This window comes from Hyla sarda, chromosome 9 (assembly GCF_029499605.1).
Source record: "Hyla sarda isolate aHylSar1 chromosome 9, aHylSar1.hap1, whole genome shotgun sequence".
Classification (NCBI taxonomy): Eukaryota; Metazoa; Chordata; class Amphibia; order Anura; family Hylidae; genus Hyla; species Hyla sarda.
Window position 1 is genome coordinate 72,086,922 of NC_079197.1, and position 16,792 is coordinate 72,103,713.

Consider the following 16,792-nt stretch of genomic DNA (forward strand, 5'->3'; position numbering starts at 1 on the left):
CTAGTGTAGTAAGGCTCTGGCAAGCTACATACACTGCCCAGATAGATAAACAAGGGGAGCAGGTACGGTTTGATCACATGTACCTTTTCCCTGAGGGAGGGTCAAAGACCAACCCTTCCACTGGTCCACCTTCTGAGTGGCATCCTGGAGCTTATCATCCCAGTTTTTGGTGGGATAATCATCCTGGCCGAATGTGATGCCTAAGACTTTTGCTGATTCTTGGGGCCCTGGAAGGGTGTCCGGGAGATCAAACATGGGATCCCCCCTCCCAGCCAAAATAGTGACATCGTCAGCGTACGCCACCACTCTCTGGGTGACATCCAGCTCCGCCAGACTCATCCCAACTCCCGCCAACGACCAACAATCTACCCTCCGGACGAAGGGATCGATTGTGAATACCTATAAAAGCGGGCTCAAAGGACAACCCTGACGGACTCCGGACCCACTTCAAAAGAGTGGCTAGACTAACCGTTCACCAGCGGGAAACTCTCTGCCCCTGCATACAAGAACTTAAACCAATTAACAAAATTATTGGTAAGCCATATCTCAGGAGGACGGACCAGAGGTACTCGTGGTTCACCCGATCAAATAGCCTTGGCTTGGCACAGGGACAGCAAGTACCCCATCCAGAAACCCGCACAAATCCGCTCCACTGCCTCCCTGACACTAAGGACAGCACTTAAGGTGCTTCGGCCTGGAACAGAGCAGTGCTGAGCCCCCGAAAGGAGCCGGGGTGCAAACTTCACCAGCCGATTAAACAGTATCTTAGTCAGAAGTAGTGTTGCTCGCGAATATTCGCAATTCGAATTTTATTCGCGAATATCGCATATTCGCGAATTCGCGAATATAGCGCTATATATTCGTAATTACGAATATTAAATTTTTTTTATTTTTTTTTCACAGTACACATCACAGTGATAATCCCTCTCTGCTTCCAGCTTGTGTGGTGTAAAGAAGGCTCTAATACTACTGTGTGAGACCGGCGTGCGAATTTTCGCATATGATAACTTTTGTATATGCAAATTTTCGCATGTGTTAATTTTCGCATGCACGAATATTCGCATATGCGAAAATAAAACGAGAATATTACGAATATGCGAATATTCGCGAATATGACGAATATTCGTCCATATATTCGCGAATATTCGCGAATTCGAATATGGCCTATGCCGCTCAACACTAGTCAGAAGCTTCCTGTCCGTATTGAGAAGAGCTATGGGCCTCCAATTCTCAATACGGCTAGGATCTTTACCCTTTGACAGAAGAATCAGGGCTGACCTCCTCATTGACTTCAGCATAGTGCCCGAGGAGAGACACTCATTGAATACCACAGTCAAGAGGGGAGCTAAAGACTCCCTAAAGGTCCCGTACCACTCGGATGTTAAGCCATCCAGACCTGGCGACTTCTTAGGGGCAAGCCCCTTGATCGCCAGTCTCACTTCCTCTTCCCTGATTTCTTCTGCCAAAACGCCAAGAGAGGGGTCTACCCCTGGCTCAGGAATGGTTTCAGCCAGGAAACCCGACATCACATCCCGATCCAGAGCCTTCCTCCCCAAGAGGTGCGAGTAGAAGGATCTGACAACCTCCAAGATCCCTGATCTGGACCGATTCAGAGATCCTGTACTATCAATCAGTCCTGAAATGACTTTACTACTCACTGACATCTTACAGTTTCTGTAAGGGTCGGGCGAGCGGTACCTTCCGTAATCCCTCTCAAAAACCAAAGATGCGTGCCTATTGTACTGACACCTCATCAGCAAGGATGTCCCTCTGGAGATATCCTCTCGGCTACCTCCAGTCGAGATGAGAAGTTCGAGTTTCCTCCTCAGACCCTGATACAGGCGATACCTGTTCAGGGACCTGAGGCTCGAGAGCTGGCGGAAGAACCCTGCAACCCACTTCTTGAATATCTCCCACCACTCCAGCTTATTACTACAAAAATTCAGTAAAGGTACCTGACTCTAAAGAAAATCTTCAAAGGACTGTCTTACCTCCGCTTCCTCCAGGAGGGACGAATTCAGCTTCCAATAACCTTTTCCCATCCAGGGGGGTCTCTGAAACATTCAGGGAAAACAAAATCATACAGTGATCAGAGAACTCCACGTCAACCATGGAGACTGCTTCCTCCTTTAAATAAAACCTATCTATCCGAGACCTGTGACTACCTTGATGATAGGTGAAACCCGCATGGCCCGAGGGGCTCCGGATGTGGGCGTCCTCTAGGCGAGCTTCTCTAGCTATGCTAATCAATGCCACACTATCGTAAGTCAGCGGACCATTGAAGCCTCTCCTATCTTGGGACCTCGTGACATTATTGAAGTTCCCTCCAAAGATCACCGACTCGTAGAAAGAAAGGGCTTAATCCTCATGAAGGCCCGTAGTACAAGGAACAGAGGGCTCTGACCTCTTCTCTCTCCTTTTTTTTTTGCACTTTTCTTTCTTTTTAGGCCTCTTCCCACTCTCCTCATCCACGCTTTCATAGTGGGAGGAATCAGAAGGGTTGGTCATATTGCCTTCCTCTTTGCGCAGCCTCCTGATCTCCTCATCCAGCACGTTCTCCTCCAGGGCTTCAGCGGTTACAGGGCCAGCTTCAGGAGCAGGGGCTGGAGCTTCCCCATCACCTGGGCACTCTCCAGCTCCCTACTCCTCCTTCGATTTTCTTCCCGCCTTAATTTGGCCGGGCCCTTTTTCCTCCTCACTAGCCCTGTTGCGCCCCCATCCCTGCCCGTACTCTCCCTAGCCGAGGCAACTTCACAGCTCTCCTCGGCTGGCGCGGTGCTTGGACAACGGCTAAAAGGGTGCTCAAGGACACCACCCAGGTGGCACCGGATCTGCCTACAGGATGCGGCCAGATGACCCACCACACAAAGCGCAGACCTGCACAGTACAGGCTGCGCTAAAGTGGGGGGGGGGGAGCTGCCACAATCTGGATCCTATAACGTCCAAGGAAGGCGGCTGACGGAATGTGGGCAACCGTACTCCCTGAACGCTTGAGTTTGACGGAAAACATCCAGGCCCCAGACCAGATCCCGTGCTCATCCAGGTTTTTCTTGGGCATGTCAAGAAAGTGACTCGTTATGGGTCAAAACGGTAACTTTCTTGACCGAGTTCTGACGGGAAATCGCCTTTACGGCGAAATCCCACCAACCGGGCTCGTTCTTCGCCACTACGTAGTTCGACCAGAAGAGTTCAAGACCCTCTGGCAGAACAAAACTGAAATCAAACTCGGACGAACTGTAGGGGTGAATCAGGGCAAAGAATTCACTCGCCCTGAATTCCATCTGAAGGAGGAGCTCAACCACTTTAGCGCGAGGTGGGAATGTATCCTCGCCCCTCCAAATCAGACAGACCACATTCCTGCGGTTATTGTCCTGCTCGGTTGTCGGGAGGGACCAGACCACCTCCCCATTCCGCTCTCGGAAAGACCCCAAACCATGCCTCTCTATCCAGAAAAACAGGTCGACCTCACCCCTTCCCTCTACCTGGATTGACCTGTTGCCCCTGCGTAGAGCCTCCAGGAGGCTCTGTTGCAAGTGGCCCCCAGAGCCGGACAGAGACGGGGACCCCCCCCTGAACCCCCGGCAGTGACATTGGCATAGCTCCTAGGAGCAGTCACTGCCAGGGGGGGGGGGGGCAGCCGGACCAGACCCAGAACCATGCCCAGAACCACCAATAACACCATTCACACCACAACTCTCATCATCTTTATTTCCATCCACACTAGACTTCGCATTCATTCCACTGCCACTCCCACCAACATTCACTCCACTCACACTCCCACCTACACTCCTCTCATCCACAACACTACCACACCCATCAATCTCACATCCTGCACTCTTGTCCTTACTTATAGTTTTTGGGCTGGCTGGGACTTGCAGCACACCTGGCTTCAATAGAGTCTTTTTTTCCAGCTTAGCTGCTTCTGGGGTTGACGCAGATGGCTTCACCTCCATGGCTAAGGTTACTCCCTGAGTCTGGGGCTGCCCCACCAGACGCACCCCAGCTCCTCCCACAATGCCAGCACCTGCTTTGCAGGACCGTACGGGCTCTGCAGATGATTCCGGCACCCGGACACTCCCCCCCTCACAAAGGAGTGCCCCGCAGCGCCCGTAGAACACACTAAACTCGGAGGACCGCCCCCGAGCGCACGGATACGATGCTCTCTGCCACCGGACACTCCCCCCCTCACAGGGGAGTGCCCCGCAGTGCCGGTAATGCTCACAGCACTAGGAGAACTGCCTCCCCAAGCACACGGCAGCATAACTCGCCTCACCACTGCCCACCATGAGCCCATCCTGCCCCTCCCTACCGGCAGGATGGGTGGGCTTCACATCTATTGCGTCCACAGCCTTTACTGATGCCATGCTGTACCCCCCATGCTGGCTCCGTTCCACCACAGAAATGGGGTCTGGCAGTCTGGGGGACCCAGCAGCCTGAACCAGCTTTGCAGCTGGCCCAGACTGCTGGAAAGGATGGAACACATGCACAGTTTCCTGGGTCTTCTGTATTTTTGCTTTTCTTTTTACCTATACATCCTCACATAGATCATCACCGAATGTAAAATTCTGGAGGTGGGCTGGGGACTCCTATAACACTATGTTAGTGTTTAAACTAGGGACTGGGGGGGGAGGGAATCTACAACATAGAGGGGGAAGATTGTGTAGCTAGAGAGGTGGGACTTAATAATATACCTGGGGGTGGAGCAGAGGGAGAGGTTAGAATAGTTAATAGGGATAGGCATCATAGGAAAAAAAAACATACACCATTGAAGTGCATGTTGACTAATGCCAGAAATCTGTCCAATAAAACTGACGAACTGGAGTAGAAAATTTCTGAGGAGGATTATGACATAGTAGGTATAACAGAGACTTGGACGATACCTGTGACTGGGCGATCAACATGCAGGGTTATACTCTATTTAGGAATGATCGGACAAAACGGAAAGGGGGAGGAGTCTGTCTTTATGTAAAGTCCAATTTGAAGGCCGCACTGCTGGAGGATATTTGGGAGGGAAATGATAATGTGGAGTCATTATGGGTAGAAATATATGGAGATAAAAATAAAAAAATTCTGATAGGGGTTTGCTATAAGCCACCAAACAAAATGGAAGAGGCAGAAGATGAATTATTGAGGCAAATAAACAAGGCAGCAAATCAAAATGATGTGATAATAATGGGGGACTTTAACTATCCTGATATAAACTGGGAGACTGAGACCTGTGAATCTCATAAAGAATACAGGTTTCTGACTATAGCTAAGGACAATTATCTGTCCCAAATGGTGCAGGGCCCTACCAGAGGGGGTGCCCTACTAGACTAAATATTAACCAACGTACCTGACAGAGTAATTAATGTGCAAGTAGATGGACACCTAGGAAATAGTGATCATAATATAATACATTATAACTTGTTCTTCAATAAGGGAATCTCTCGAAGGGGCCACAAAAACAATGAATTTTAGGAAGGCAACGTTCAATCAACTCAGAGAAGCCCTTAACAATATAAAATGGGATAATGTCCTCAAAAAAAACAATACTGACACTAAATGGGAGACTTTTAAAAATATCTTACATTTTCACTGTAAGATGTATATACCTTATGGGAATAAAAGGGTCAGAAATAAAAGTAAACAAATATGGATGAATAAAAATGTTAAGGGGGCAATAAATGACAAAAATAAATCATTTAAATTACTAAAACAGGACAGCAGTGAGGAAGCATTAAAAAGCTATAGAGAAAAATGTAAAATATGTAAAAAAAACAGATAAAAGCTACAAAGATAGAGACAAAACGACTCATTGCCAAAGAGAGTTAAACTAACCTCAAAATGTTCTTTAACTATATAAATAGCAAAAAGGTCAAAAATGAAAATGTAGGCCCTTTAAAAAACTTATGAGGAAGAAATTATAAACGGGGATCAGGAAAAAGCAAATATATTAAACAAATTCTTCTCCACTGTATTCACAGAGGAAAATGAAATGCCAGGTGAAATACAGTGTGATAAGGTAAACTCCTAAGTACAGGTCCCCTGTCTAACCCAGGAAGTACAGTGCCGCCTACAAAAAATCAAAATAGACAAATCACCAGGTCAAGATGGCATTCACCCCCGTGTTCTAAAGGAATTAAGTAATGTAATAGACAGACCCCTATTATTAATATTCAGGGACTCTATAGTGACAGGGACTGTTCCCCAGGACTGGCGCATGGCAAATGTGGTGCCAATATTTAAGAAGGGGGTCAAAAGGTGACCCTGGGAATAATAGACCTGTTAGCTTAACCTCGGTTGTATGTAAAATGTTTGAGGGTTTCCTAAGAGATGCTATTTTGGAATATCTTGATAATAATAAATGTATGACCCCGTATCAGCATGGATTTATGAGGGATCAGTCCTGTCAAACTAACCTGATCAGCTTTTATGAGGAGGTGAGCTCCAGGGGGAGCTGGGGGAGAATGTGTGCAAGTGGGTAAGTAACTGGCTCAATGATAGGAAACAGAGGGTGGTTATTAATGGTACTTATTCTGATTGGGTGACTGTTACTAGTGGGGTACCACAGGGGTCCATCTTGGGTCCTGTCCTATTTAACATATTCATTAATGACCTTGCAGAGGGGTTGAATTGTAAAGTAGCAATCTTTGCAGATGATACTAAACTCTGTAAAGTGTTAAACACAATAGAGCACAGTGCACTGTTACAAATGGATCTGGATAGGTTGGAGGTTTGGGCTGGGAAGTGGCAGATGAGGTTCAACACTGATAAATGTAAGGTAATGCACATGGGGAAGAAAAATCCGGGCTGGGATTATGTATTAAACGGGAGAACACTTGGGACGACTGACATGGAAAAGGACTTAGGAGTCTTAGTTAACAGTAAATTTAGCTGTAGTGACAAGTGTCGGGTAGCTGCAGCCAAGGCAAATAAAATCATGGGGTGCATCAATAGGGGCATAGATGCCCACGACAAGGAATTCATTCTACCGCTGTGCAAATCCCCAGTCAGACCACACATAGAATACTGTGTACAGTACTGGGCACCAGTGTACAAGAAAGATATAGTGGAGTTGGAGAGGGTTCAAAGACGGGCAACCAGAGTAATACAGGGAATGGGAGGACTACAGTACCCAGAAAGATTTTCAGAATTAGGGTTATTTAGTTTAGAAAAAAGAAGGCATAGGGGCGACCTAATAACTATGTTTAAATATATCAGGGGGACAGTACAGAGATCTCTCCCATGATCTATTTATACCCAGGACTGTATCTATAACAAGGGGGCATCCTCTACGTCTAGAGGAAAGAAGGTTTCTACACAAGCGCAGATGGGGGTTCTTTACTATAACAGCAGTGAGACTGTGGAATTCTCTGCATGAGGAGGTGGTCATGGTGAACTCTGTAATAGAGTTCAAAAAGGGGCTGGATGCATTTTTGGAGAGTAATAACATTGCTGGTTATGTATACTAGATTTATAGGGACAGAAGGTTGATCCAGGGATTTATTCTGACTGCCATATTGGAGTCGGGAAGGAATTTTTTACCTCTAGTATGAGTTTTTTTTGTTGCCTCCCTCTGGATCAACTCAACTCAATAGGGACTTATTAGGATTACAGGTTGAACTTGATGGACTCTGGTCTTTTTTCAACCTTATGAACTATGTTACTATAGCTCTCAGCAATCCTCCAGCCTCACTCTCCGCATCATCCTCATCACTATCAGTCAGTGGAAGTGCCACCTGTGCCGGCTCAATGTAGCTGTCCTGGGTGGTATGGGTGTCACACTGAGTAACTACAGGCACAGCATCTTCCTCCACAACTGCACTTTCCACCACCTTCTCCTCTTCCTCAACACCATCCTCACTTTCTTCACCGCCACTACTCTCCCCATCATCCACCTCCACCTTCACCTTACCTGGGGATTTCATGGCGGCAAACTTGTCTTCATTTACCAGCTTCTCCTTAAAGAGACCGTTCCCCTCCAGTATCTCTGCTCTCCTCTCCTCCAACCTTGCAATGTCGCTCTTCAGGGTTGTAACCCTCCTTTTAAGCTCCGGCCTGTTCTTTTTGGACTCTGTGTTCGCCAGGTTCTGAGAAACACGAAGATCCTCTTTGACGATCCTTGCCACACTGGTCATATTCTACAAACTGTGCGGCCATGCGGGAACAGTAGGTGGAGCTGTATTCTTTGGGACCTCTTTCAGCCCACATCTCTATGCTTTTTATCCTCGCCTTCCTTCCACTGGATCTCTGGCTCACCGTTGCCGGAGGAGCAGAGCCTGGATTGCTGCAGACTCTGCTGGATCTTCTCCCTCAGACCGGAACAATGGCTTTCATAACCCTTTCAATTTTCCACCTAAAAATCCATATTATGGCTTATTTTTGCGTCGCCAATTCTACTTTGCAGTGACATTAGTCATTTTACCCAAAAATGCACGGCGAAACGGAAAAAAAAACATTGTGCGACAAAATCGCAAAAAAAAAAACGCCATTTTGAAACTTTTGGGGGCTTCCGTTTCTATGCAGTGCATATTTCGGTAAAAATGACACCTTATAATTATTCTGTAGGTCCATACGGTTAAAATGATACCCTACTTATATGTTTGATTTTGTCGCACTTCTGGAAAAAATCATAACTATATGCAGGAAAATTTATACGTTTAAAACTGTCATCTTCTGACCCCTATAACTTTTTTATTTTTCCATGTACAGGGCGGTATGAGGACTAATTTTTTGCGCCGTGATCTGAAGTTTTTATCGGTATGATTTTTGTTTTGATCGGACTTTTTGATCACTTTTTATTCATTTTTTGAATTGTATAAAAAGTGACCAAAATACGCTTTTTTGGACTTTGGAATTTTTTTGCGCGTACGCCATTGACCGTGCGGTTTAATTAATGATACATTTTTATAGTTCGGACATTTACGCACGCGGCGATACCACATATGTTTATTTTTTTTTACTCTGTTTTATTTTTTTTATGGGAAAAGGGGGGTGATTCAAACTTTTATTAGGGAAGGGGTTAAATGACCTCCCGGTGTCCGGTCCGGTCAGCAGGTAAGGGCCCTCCCGGTGTCTGGTCAGCTGTTCGGGACGCCGTGATTTCACCGCGGCGGTCCCGAACAGCCCAACTGAGCAGCCGGGTCACTTTCAGTTTCACTTTAGAAGCGGCGGTCAGCTTTGACCGCCGCTTCTAAAGGGTTAATACCGCACATCGCCGCGATCGGCGATGTGTGGTATTAGCCGCGGGTCCCGGCCGTTGATGAGCGCCGGGACCGACGCGATATGATGCAGGATCGTGGCGCGATCCCGCTTCATATCGCGGGAGCCGGCACAGGACGTAAATATACGTCCTGCGTCTTTAAGGGGTTAAGCAGTGGTAAGGTTATGCTGGGAGTGGTACACACCGTAACCTCTGAATATAAAACCGCCACACACCGTAACCTCTGAATATAAAACCACCACACACCGTACCCTCTGTATATAAAACCGCCACACACCGTAACCTCTGTATATAAAACCGCCAAACACCGTAACATCTGAATATAAAACCACCAAACACCGTACCCTCTGTATATAAAACCGCGACACACCGTAACCTCTGAATATAAAACCACCACACACCGTATCCTCTGTATATAAAACCGCCACACACCGTAACCTCTGAATAAATTACTACAACACACTGAACCCTCTGAATATACTACCACATACTGTGCTCTCTGAATATAACCTTGCCATGCACCCTCTGAATACAATACCGTAATGTATTGTGGCCCATAAAAACCATACCACCCCAAAAATTCCTTATAATATACACTATGGCCAACATGTATAATTGTCTTTGACTGCTTTTCGTGTCCAAAAATGGTGCAAAAAAAGGCACAAGCAGGGTTTATTTGCACCTTTTTTGTGCTTGAGTTGCAATCCACTGATTTTGGCAATACACATGATATGGACTGGTTTTATGATCTGCACCTTTTTGTGAAAAGGCACAAAAAAAAAGGCGCAAAGCCACTGAAAAGTCTCTAAAACTACACCAGCCCAGACTTAGCTTTTTGGTGTATGTGAACAAAATGTATCAAATGGTCTGCTACCTTTTAATAAATCTGGTGCTGCTACACATTACCAGGACACAAAAAAAAGGTGTAGAAAAATGTTTCACTTACACCTACAATGATAAATGCCGGCCTATACCTTTGAAATGCAAAACACTCTGTGCCCCTCATATATCGTAATAATGCCCCATCCTGTGCCCCTCACATATAATTTCCCTGTCATGTTCCCCTCACATACAATTCCCCCTGTCCTACCCCCTCAGGGGGAATTATATGTGAGGGGCACAGGACATTGGGCATTATATGTGGGGGCACAGGACAGCCCCGCCCCCTGTCATGTGCCCATATAATACACATATAATGCCCCCCTGACATATGTCCCTGACTTATAATGCCCCTGTCCTGTGCCCCTCACATATAATGCCCCATGTCCTGTGCCCCTCACATATAATGCCCCCTGAGGGGGCAGGACAGGGGGCATTATATGTGAGGGGCACAGGACATGGGGCATTATATATGCGGGGCACATGACAGGGGGGCATTATATGTGGGGGCACATGACAGGGGGCATTATATGTGGGGCACATGTCAGGGGGGCATTATATTGTGAGGGGCACGGGACATGGGGTATTATATATGAGGGGCACATGACAGGGAGGCATTATATGGGCACATGACGGGTGATCCTGTCATGTGCCCCCACATATAATGCCCCCCTGCCATGTGCCCCTCATATATAATACCCCATGTCCTGTGCCCCTCACAATATAATGCCCCCTGACATGTGCCCCTCACTTATAATTTGCTCCCCCCCCCCACCCCCCTTCTCACTCCCGTCGCTTCGTTCCTGCAGTGGGAGTGAGAGCCGCGGGGACGTGATCTCCGGGCGCCGGCGCGATTGTGTGATGTCAACGCACCAGTCTGCTGTGGATGGCGTCCCTGTGGCTCTCACTCACGCTGCAAGAATGGAGCAGCTGCAGCGTGTGAGAAAGGTGACGAAGTGGTGGAGCGGGACAGCTGACAGCTCTTGCTCCACCATTCTGTAGTACGGGAGGAGGGGCAACAATCTCAGGGGGGGCGGGGCAAGGCAATTGCCCCCCCCCCCCCCTGGATCCACCACTGGATGCAGCAGATGTCTTGCGTGGCCTCCTCGGAGCAGGTGAGTGGAGTGGCGGGGCCGGGTGCTTATAGCTCCCAATTCCGCCACTCTGCGGCTGCTGCAGCCACTGCCACTGCCGGCCCCAGGGTGAGCGGCCTGCCGGGAATTTTCCTGGTATCCCGGTAGGCCAGTCAGGCCCTGGCTCCAGACTCCCTTACGTATTTTGCCCACGTGGAACTGGTTAGGACCGGTGGAATTTTAATGACACACCTTCAAGTAATTAACATTTTAAACCCTCCCACCTCCCCCATAAAGGGAGGGTAGACACCCAGCCCCCTTGTGTTTTTTTACTGTCCTCTGGACAGTGTTAGGATTGGTGGTGGTCCTGTGGGACCCCCCATTTTTTCTTACTTTGTATTCTTTGACATACCTTGTGGGGCTTTTTCTGCCCCCCTCTCTCTTTCTTACTGTCGGGAGCTAGTCCCGGCGGTTGCGGCTTCTGCCACACCTCTCTTTTCTATATATAGGAGCAGCATTATATGTGTATCTGGGCTCCTCATCTGTGCGTGCATTCTCCTGCTGCTCCAGCCAGGAGTCCTTGCGCTGTGTCGGGGGTGGTGTGGGATCGCGTCGCATGTCACTTCCTGGATAATCAAAATATACTTTTGAGCTTGCTATCATTATTTATGCCTCCTGGCAATGCCAGGAATGTTTCTTGAGCCCTGTTTTCCTTTCTCTTTAACCTTTTGATTAAAGAGGTTTCCTGTTCCTCCCATTCGGGGTGGGGCTTAAGGGTTTTGGCGCCCAGGAGACTATTTAAACCAGCTATTGCACTCTTTGGGTCTTCTGGAGTGGTTGCACAAGTTCTACTTGCTTCTTAACTTTGAGTGCATCTTCAAGGAGATTTCGCTCAGGTGGGGTATGTCAGAGATCGATCTCATGGCAATGAGGTTCAACGCCAAGCTGCAAAGGTTTTGCTCCCTTTACAGGGAGGACAATCCTGTGACGATATATGCACTGTCAGTCCCTTGGAGGATCAGGCTGGCCTACATCTTCCCTCCAATTTCCTTGATTCCGAGGGTATTGATGAAAATCATGCAGGACCAAGTCTCTGTCATAGCCATCATTCCATACTGGCCCAAAAGAGCTTGGTTCACCCAGCTCATTCAGATGAGTCAGGTTCAATTTTGGATGCTTCACCCAGAGCAAGCACTCGTGTCTGGGAACACACACAGCTGCTCCAATCTCCAAATGTTCAACCTGACAGCCTGGAGGTTGACCAGTCCCTTCCAAAAGTAGAAGGGCTTTCAGGGGCCGTCTTGAGGACCTCATCGCACTCTAGATCTGAAGCCTCGTCAAGATCCTAAAGTCTTTCTGGCCCCAGTTGATTTAAAAAAAAAAGTTTTTCACGGGTAGTACCCCTTTAAGCAATCAACCGCCGATAACACTGATCAATGCAAAGCTATGGCTTTGCAGGTGATCAGGGTAAAAGATCAGTGTGTGCAGTGTTATAGCCCCCTATGGGAGCTATAACACTGCAAAAAAAAATTAAAAAAGAAAGTTAATCGAGAACATTTTACCCCTTCCCTAATAAAAGTTTGAATCACCCCCCTTTTCCCATAAAAAAACTGTGTAAATAAAAATATGTAATATTGCCGCGTGCGTAAATGTCCGAACTATAAAAATATAGCGTTATTTAAACCGCAAGGTCAATGGCGTATGCCAAAAAAAATTCCAAAGTCCAAAATTGCGTATTTTTGGTCACTTTTCATACCAATAAAAAATGAATAAAAAGCGATCAAAAAGTCTGATCAAAACAAAATGGTACCGCTAAAAACTTCAGATAACGGCGCAAAAAAATGCCCTCATACCGCCCCGTACGTGGAAAAATTAAAAAGTTATAGGGGGGTCAGAAGAGGACAATTTTAAACGTATACATTTTCCTGCATGTAGTTATGATTTTTTCCAGAAGTGCGACAAAATCAAACCTATATACCGTATATACTCGAGTATAGGCCGAGTTTTTCAGCACGATTTTTCGTGCTGAAAACACCCCCCTCGGCTTATACTCGAGTGAACTCCCCCACCCGCAGTGGTCTTCAACCTGCGGACCTCCAGAGGTTTCAAAACTACAACTCCCAGCAAGCCCGGGCAGCCATCGGCTGTCCGGGCTTGCTGGGAGTTGTAGTTTTGAAACCTCTGGAGGTCCGCAGGTTGAAGACCACTGCGGCCTTCAACATCATCCAGCCCCCTCTCACCCCCTTTAGTTCTGAGTACTCACCTCCGCTCGGCGCTGGTCCGGTCCTGCAGGGCTGTCCGGTGAGGAGGTGGTCCGGTGAGGAGGTGGTCCGGGCTGCTATCTTCACCGGGGAGGCCTCTTCTAAGCGCTTCGGGCCCGGCCTCAGAATAGTCACGTTGCCTTGACAACGACGCAGATACGTCGTTGTTAAGGCAACGGCTCTATTCCGGGCCGGAAGCGCGGAGAAGAGGCGCCCCCGGTGAAGATAGCAGCCCGGACCACCTCCTCACCGGACCACCTCCTCACCGGACAGCCCTGCAGGACCGGACCAGCGCCGAGCGGAGGTGAGTACTCAGAACTAAAGGGGGTGAGAGGGGGCTGGATGATGTTGAAGGCCGCAGTGGTCTTCAACCTGCGGACCTCCGGAGGTTTCAAAACTACAACTCCCAGCAAGCCCGGACAGCCGATGGCTGCCCGGGCTTGCTGGGAGTTGTAGTTTTGAAACCTCTGGAGGTCCGCAGGTTGAAGGCCGCAGTGGTCTTCAACCTGCGGACCTCCGGAGGTTTCAAAACTACAACTCCCAGCAAGCCCGGACAGCCGATGGCTGCCCGGGCTTGCTGGGAGTTGTAGTTTTGAAACCTCTGGAGGTCCGCAGGTTGAAGACCACTGAGGGCGAATGATGAGAAGAGGATGATGAAGGGGGGGGGGGGGGTGTGGGGATGATGAAGGGGGGTGGGGATGATGAAGGGGGGGGTGTGGGATGATTACAAGGGGATGATGAAGGGGGGATGTGTGGGATGATAAGGGGATGTGTGGGATGATGACAAGGGGATGATGAAGGGGGGATGTGTGGGATGATGACAAGGGGATGATGAAGGGGGGATGTGTGGGATAAGGGGATGTGTGGGATGATGACAAGGGGATGATGAAGGGGGGATGTGTGGGATAAGGGGATGTGTGGGATGATGACAAGGGGATGATGAAGGGGGGATGTGTGGGATGATGACAAGGGGATGATGAGGATGTTAATGACGGGTCTGGATGATGACAGGGGGGGATGAGGTATTTCCCACCCTAGGCTTATACTTGAGTCAATAACTTTTCCTGGGATTTTGGGTTGAAATTAGGGGTCTCGGCTTATACTCGGGTCGGCTTATACTCGAGTATATACGGTAAGTAGGTTATCATTTTAACCGTATGGACCTACAGAATAAAGAGAAGGTGTAATTTTTACGGAAATTTTTTTTTGCGTAGAAATGGAAGCCCCCAAAAGTTACAAAATTATGGCATTTTTTCTTCCATTTTGTCACACAATGATTTTTCCGTTTCGCTGTTTCATTACAAAGCAGAATTGGTAGCGCAAAAAATAAGCCATCATATAGATTTTTAAGTAAAAAATTGAAAGTGTTATTATTTTTAGAAGTTGATGAGGTAAAAACGAAAATGCAAAAACTGAAAAATCCTCCGTCCTTAAGGGGTTAAGATCCTTAAGATTTTTAAATAGAAGTAATTTTTCAAATCAAATCCTTTTAACTTTATGGCACAAATTGATTTGAATGTTTCTTCCCCACCAGAGAATCCCCTTTTAAAGGACAACTGCAGCGGCATTACACTTATCCCCTATCCACAGGATAGGGGATAAGTGTTTGATCGCGGGGGGTCCGACCGCTGGGACCCCCCCGATCTCCCTAACGGAGCACCGCCATAAGCGCCCCGTCTCCTCCCTGTCCCCATACAGTTCTATGGGGGATGCGGGAAGGCACGAATGCTGCCTCCCCGCCTCTCCCATAGAGATGTATGGAGGAGGCGTGCCGGCCGCAACGTCATGCTGCGGCTGGCACATCCCCTGCACAGGACAGCCGCGGCCCCGTACAGGAGATCGCCGGGGGCCCCTGCGTTCGGACCCCCCGCGATCAAACACTTATCCCCTATCTTGAGGATAGGGGATAAGTGTTTGTAACGCTGCAGATGTCCTTTAAGTCCAGCATTGATCTTCCAGTCTGCCTAGGCGACTGTACAACACCGTTTGAGTCCTTTTTTAATAAACGGTACTCCTGCACGCAACTTGCTGGGCGCAACATGGTTCACTTTGCAGCTGTACCGCCCAGTGTGAGCTCGGCCTCCCCACACTGATCTTAGCACAACACATGGGAGACCCAAACTGGGCCTACATTTTAGGCTAGGTTCAGACTACGGAATCTCCGGGCAGAAAATTTCTGCCCGGAGAATGCGAGTGTGGCCAGCATCGACTGAATCAGTCTAGGACCATGCAGACACTACAGTCTCCAATAGACTGCAATGCGTTCCGCAAGTATTTCCACCTGAAGAAAGAGCAACGCCATTCTTCGGGCAGAAATTTCCAAGCGGATTTTCGGTTCAAAAATTCCGCTTCACAAATTCCGAAGTGTGAATTTGTGAACGGAAACCCATTCACTACACTAGACATTTTAGCAAGCAGAATTTCCGCCTGCAATTTCAAAGCGGAATTGCAGGCGGAAATTCTGTAGTGTGAACCTAACCTTAAAGGGGTACTCCGCCCCTAGACATCTTATCCCTATCCAAAGGATAGGGGATAAGATGTCAGATCGCGGCAGTCCCGCTGCTGGGGATCCCCGGGATCCCCGCTGCAGGACTGCGCTATCATCACTGCACAGAGCGAGTTCGCTCTGTGCGTAATGACGGGCGATACAGGGGAGAGAGCAGCGTGATGTCATGGCTCCGCCCCTCGTGACATCACGGCCCTTCCCCTTAATGCAAGTCTATGGCAGGGGGCCACGCCCCCTCCCATAGACTTGTATTGAAAGGGGCGGGCCGTGACATCACGAGGGGCAGAGCCGTGACGTAACGATGCTCCGGCCCCTGTATTGGCCGTCATTACGTGCAGATCGATCTCGCTCTGTGCTGTAATGATAGCGCAGTGCCGCAACGGGGATCCCGGGGCTCCCCAGCAGCGGGACCGCCGCGATCTGACATCTTATCCCCTATCCTTTGGATAGGGATAAGATGTCTAGGGGCGGAGTACCCCTTTAAGAGTATGCTCATATCTGCTGCATATTTAATTCAATGGGTAGCAAAATCAGCTACACAAAATATGCAGCAGATCTTGTACGTGATCTTTTCCTAAAACAAAATGAGTCAGCCGCTGATGCTTGTAAGTCGGATTCATACCGTAAATTCGCTCATCTCTAGATACAGATCTAGTTTAACCTTATACATCAGTGGTCTCCAAACTGTGGACCTCCAGATGTTGCAAAACTACAACTCACAGCATGAGTTGTGGTTTTGCAACATCTGGAGGTCCACAGTTTGGAGACCACTGTTATACAAGTATTACCAATACCTTTACCCTCATACAACACTTGGATATTTACATTTTGCCCATCAAAGTACATATACATATGTGTGTGTGTGTGT